The following is a 6458-nucleotide window of genomic DNA, read 5'->3' as shown; positions in this document are numbered from 1 at the left end:
TCAGTTGGCATCCTGTCTGTGTTGCTCGTTGTCCATTCGTATGCCTTGTGCTACCTGTGATGAGCCCTGGATTCAGCTCAGCAGTGCTGCCTCTGCTTTTGGACTGTTCTAGGTGATTTTCATCAATAAACCATCATTTCTCACTGCATCCGGGGTCTACAGCGTCTGCCTCACCACCTACACCCACACCTTATGACATTTACAGCAGGTCTTCATTGATCAACTTGAATCTGATTGAGCTTCAGTTTAGACCATTCCTGTCACAACAAATGTTTTAAACTCGGATTTATGTATCTGCATCTGTCTTCTACTGACTTATATCAAATGAAAAGAAAAACATGTCTGAAACAGATCTTTGTTGTTCACATTAAGGTTTTATAGAGGATTTAAAAAGCACATACAGTCCTCAATAGGTTGCTGGTTTGTAAAACCTCAAAATTGTTGAATTAAAAAATATATTTTTCCCTCATCACAAGCATTAAATCTTAACTTTTAAATGTTGGCATAAATGCTTTTGTCTTGTACTGATGCCCATGTTTGATGTCACACACATGTCATCAATCTTTAGTAACGTTAGATGGCCTTTTTCAGCTGCTTTGTCCTTGCTTTTTTCTTACACACATTTTGAGACATTTTTCCATTTTGGACTTAAGACATAATTCAACTTAGGAGCCAGAAGGCAGTTTAGAAGATTACTACAACTATCAAATGCCAAATTTAAACCAAACATTACCCATTTTTTAGATAAATAGGTTTCACTTTAATGAGCATATTCATCTTTGGGGAAGTGGAGGAAAAACTCCACTTGTCAGCTGGTTTCTCAGCAGACAGCGGTTGTCTGGGAAATCCATCAGCGATATAAACCGGAATATAAAAGCACCATCATCAAGTTGGAATGTAGCTCCCACATGGATGAAAACCATCAGACTTCCCAGCCCCCTCAGTGTGGAGTCCCCACTTCCCTTTATTTAAAATCTCCAAAGCACAGTTTTGAAATTAAGTTGTAATCTCAGGTGTTGAATGATAGCGATCCACAGATATGCAGTTTGTAAATATGCTGCTTATCGTGGACTCACCAAGACCGTGGACCAAAAAACTATTTGGTTTTTATATTCTGTAGCCTAAAACTGACATGTTCCTCTGAGACATTCATCAATGAATTCAACTTGAAGTTGTAAAGTGCCGTCAAACGACCAGTGAGGGACATATGGTATGGCCTGCAGTTTCATTTCTCTGGCTGCACAGTGCTTTCTAATTGGAGTGGTGTGGATAAAATCAGGGCCTTTTCTCTGTCTAATAAAAACAATGTGGAGACCAAATTCCGATGTTTGGATGGGAACAGCAGTTTATGTGGCCAGAATCAGAGTAAGCCCATTTTTAAGCCTAACATGAAACTACAGTGAATATTAGTAGTCGACTAAACACTGTTGAAATACCAGGTTGAGATCCTGATAAATATGTACTTAACCTTTTCCACTTTTTATGCGACATGTCCTCTGTTTTTCAACTGAAAAACAAGCAATATTTTAAGGGGACAAATATATTTATATAAAGTAAAAATCTATGCCAGGCTCAAGTCTAGTAATCCATCGTGTCTCAGTGAACACGCCGACAATGCACGAGCATTGTGCTCGTGGAGCATTGTGCTCGTGCATTGTCGGCGTGCACGAGCACAATGCTTTCGACATATGCATATGTCGAATGCATATTAAAGAGGTCATTTGAAATATGTTATTTGATTAGGCACACCATGAACACTACAAAGGTGAAAAGGGGTTTTGAATTGATTTATACTGGTCTCATTTTTTCCCACAGGGGCATTTGTTATATGAATTGTACCGTTATTGCTCTAGTCAAATGAGCTGGAAAATTTTGAAAACATAATTTAGATTTATTTTTTACTTTAAATCTAAACTTCAGACTCAAAGAAACTAAACTATGGTAAATCAATGCTGATGAGTCTGTAAATTAATTTGACTAAAAGCGACCACTAAGATAAAACAGTTTTTTGCCTTTATATTATAAATGTATCAAACACCATGTAATGTCCCAGCACTACAAATCAGCTTCAGTTTCACTTTCACCAGTTTGACTCATGATACAAGTTTATGGCTGGAAATTTAAAGGTTGTTGTGTGATAGAAAAGAAAAATCTATGTTCTTGGGAACTTCCTGAACCTTCATGTTGCTCCATCTTTACATGAGTCTTTTCCCAATGTGTGTTCAAAAACTGACTCTTTTGTTGTACATTCTTTGCTGCTTTCTCATTCCACTTGGGATGAAGAATTCTTCTGTGATCTATTAAGACTGTGCCCCACCACCTCCCAAAGTACTCCAATACAGATGTATCACCTCCACAAGATGGATTTGTTCTTCACAAGGCCTCTTCCAGAAGCCTGAGCTTCTGGATTTTTGCTTAAGTTAGTAATGTTTCCCTCCAAAGAAAACTGGTTCAGGTTACCAAGATTACCTTGTCAGTTGATGCCAGTGATTTGCTGGTGTTTAATATGTTCCTCTTGAGTCTTTATCCTGGTTAGCTTTTCCTCAGTTCCCAGCCTTTCTCTTCCCTTCACAGCTGCAGCTCATCAGTGATCACTCATTTGTTCCCTTTCCATGAATCAGCTGTCCCAGTACACAATAGGTCTTTGAGGTTCCTTTTCACCTTTTTGTCAGATTCTTTGGCTATGTTCACACTGCAGCCTGAGGTCACCCAAATCTAATCCAAACAACAAATGTGACCCAGGCCATTCTGACATATGGTCCTACATCCGATACGTATCTGATCTATCCAAAAGTGATTTGTGTCTGGATGGCCAGGTTCCATTCATCTGACCAGTGTGTCAGTGGTGCTCAAAGTCGGTCCTCGAGGGCTGGCATTCTGAATGTTTTAGTTTTCTCCCTGGTTTAGTTCGCAGCTGGATCCAATGATGGCCTAACAAGAACATTGACATGCTGAAAAGGTTGTTACTACCACCAGGAAGAGAACTAAAACATGCAGGATTCCGGCTACTGAGAACCAACTTTGGGCACCACTGCAGTACGTTATTAATGCTGGAAAAAGTCACTATTCTGTGTCCCAGTACACAGAAGTGAGAAGAAAAACACCAACCATGGCGGGCGATTATGAGGATTAAGTTATTAATGTGCTGGCTCCGGTTGGACAACAGCTGCAAAATTGCAAGATATGTTCCACTATTACCATCCATGTTTACTTATGAAAATTAACACTTGCTACGTATGATGTTACTGCGTCCTCTGCTGTATACGTAAGACACTTTTAGGTTGTTTGCAGTTCACACAGGAGATCCCATGGAAGTCGCATATACTTAGAAATGTGCAATACCACACAAAAACAATACAAAAAAATTTAATTGAGCTTCAAGACTTGCAGTGTGAACATAGCCTTTGTTGTCCTGTTGAAAAACATAAAACAAAGATGCATGTTTCCTGCAAATGTGGCATCATTTAAACGGAAATAAACAAGCTTTCCAACATTATAAGATTTATTGCCTAGAATCTTTATTCAACAACAAAATAATGAACTGCATAGCCATTTCCTTTGCTTTTTGTGCGAAGTTTAAATCACTATTCAATGTAGCATCTTTTCTTCATAAAGAGGCGAGAATGATAGCATATGGATATGATAAAATTGTATGACAGCATCCCTGAGTTAATATTCTTTCTGTATTTACACTGATCCACACTACCATTTAACTGTAAACAAGTCAAAAGAAGTTTAAACATTTACAAAGGGCCTTGTTTGACGAGAATCTCAAACGGAAAGTATTGTGAGTATTATGCTCCTCCCTTTATGTTGCTTAATCAAAAGAAAGGAGGCAATTACATCATATCCTAGATATGGACAACCATACATTTTGCTAGGTTTTCCCAGAACATTGAATGTTATTTTCAGCTACCAGAGAAAACCTTCTGTTTTCTCTGGTAGCTGAGTCATGGAGACCACTTCTCCCTTGGGGGTTTGTAGCCCCCGGCAGCTGTTAGGCTAAAGGGAAAAATTGGACTGGAATTTCTCAATATTACTTAACCAATCAAGAGTGACACAGTATTTTACCAAAACCAAGTACACGTATTTCCATGCTCCTTTCTGGCAATGAGAAATCAAGCCCACACATCCTGCTTCCTTCTTCTTGCAACCACGTGAATATTTCAGAGAAGCCAGTAACAGTTTCTCACAATGGCAAAAGAAAAAAAAAGAAAAAAATCGGTGCCTCTGAAAGAAAACTGAATTAAAAATCTTACTTCTCAGTGCCCTATTCTAACACAGGTTGAGTTATTTCTCCATAAGATTTTAATCTGGAATCTAAAAGAGCTAAACAGATCAGCCCAAATCTCTTTGTGGAAAACTCGCAATGCACTTTACAAAAATTAATTTCAATTCAATGCAGATGTTTCTAGTTATCAAGCAGAACAGCAAACTCAATTAATTGTTCAAAATAGTTTACAACGTTTCTATCTAAGCAAGCCCAGCAGATTGTATTGAGTCATTGACTTGCAGCATCCGCTCCTCCTGGACGAGTATCGAGTATGTAGTTTTGTTCGTATTTATTTGGATATATTAAGGACTGTTTTTTGTAATTTATTTATGGACACTAACATAATTTAATGTAAATGTAAATTATGGTGGCTTCATCTTAATGTAACCTGGGGTACAACTTACATGTGTACTTGTATGTGTACCTCTTGAAAATATATAAACACTTTTTTTCTCAAAACTAAGTTTTTATTATTTTTAGTACAAGCAACCAAATAAAGACAAGACACAATGACTGAAATAATCTTGACATGATTTTCTCCTCCTTTCATAAATGTTAACTCCCCGTCGACACAGTGCTGCTGTGCAATGTCGAATGTCTTTACTGAGACATGATGACTAAAATCAATGTCCAAAACTGCTTGCTTTCTGCATCATTTGGCTCGTAAAGCTGAAACATTTCACTTGGTGTTAGATGTTGGGAAAAAAATGGGGTTGGATAGAAAACACACATTTACAAGCCTTTCCCAGCTAAGCATTTCATCTGCCTGGGAAAATCAGAAAGGCTCAGACATAATTAATGAACATGTTTGAATTGGTTGATGAATAATGAACACATTAGTTTGATCACATTAACAGGAGTAATAAATGTGGTATTATGAACAGAACTAATGAAAGAATGAGCCCTCCTACTAAATAAGCTCATGTTAAGAAAGGCCATCTATCACCTCATTAGCTTTGCAGCCAGTACAACAAAGCGTGTGGGACCACCCTCATCTCTCTACAAATACAAAGATTGTTGCAAAATTTTTGCAAAGAAAGATACCAACCTTTTAAAGGATTGAAAAACAGCCCTTTACCCAGCCACCTCCACATCTGTACTCTGCGTGCAGTGGTAAATGCTGCCATGAATTGGGCTGTGAACAGGACTTTCAATGCTTCACTTGCCTTCTGGAATAATAAACAGCATGGGATCTTATGGGCTAACACCAGTCTACACCCATACTCACTCTGATCTCTGTGTGGCTTCTGTTCACAGTGGTGCTTTGAACCAAAGCGTGGAGGGGAAGTTTCAGATTTTATTTTTTTTTTAATCTTGCATTGTTAAATTCAAAATCAATATATGACCAGCAAAGTATATAAATGTCTAACACATTTGTAAATTAATTTGTCAGCAGAAAGTCCCTATGTACTACAGTTATTGGTATGAATATATCACATACTGTGATTTTTCCATTTTAAACTGACAGTGCTAGTGCAGTGAAGTGAGTGTTAAAGGTTTTTTTTATTGCTTAAAATTCCTGTAATCAGAAAACTTCATGGTGGCACTAGAGAAGTTAGTGCAGTGTTGGGATCCATTTTCCTGCATAATGAATATTTAAAGCTACATTTATAGAAATCTATTAAGGCACAAGCAGAATAAATGTGACTTTGGGAAACCAAATTAAAGAAATAATACATAATATTTTAAATGGATACTGAAATAAAGTCAACTGTATTTTATATTTTCTTTCTTGAACATCCAGTCACATGTAAAAGGCTAAATAAGGACTTGATTTGTTTTTTTTTTTTGCTTTTTTACCTTCTCACAAAATAATTCCAGGTTTTGCAACGTAAGCTGGAGAACTACTGGTTGTGCCAAACTGGGGAGAGTATTACTTCGCTGTTGCTTTTGGCATCTCAGTAAGTGGAAAACTTATGTCTGTGCGGTGAATGAATATTTGCCCTGTGAGGAATCAAACAGTCCTTTGAGTTCAAAAGGACTGCTTCATTCCCTTCAAAAGGTTTTAACAGGGAAGTCCAAAAAAGCTATTCCATCCTTATATGTACGTAACTGCTTTAGCAACCAGCAGATCTTATTCTTACGGTCCCTCTGTAAATTAAAACCTTACAAATTTCAATAGCATCATACTATAGTGAACAAAATGGCCATTACTTTGCTAAAGTGGGTTTGAATAGAATGCTGT

This window comes from Xiphophorus hellerii, chromosome 19 (assembly GCF_003331165.1).
Source record: "Xiphophorus hellerii strain 12219 chromosome 19, Xiphophorus_hellerii-4.1, whole genome shotgun sequence".
Lineage (NCBI taxonomy): Eukaryota > Metazoa > Chordata > Actinopteri > Cyprinodontiformes > Poeciliidae > Xiphophorus > Xiphophorus hellerii.
Note: the sequence above shows the minus strand (reverse complement) of the source record.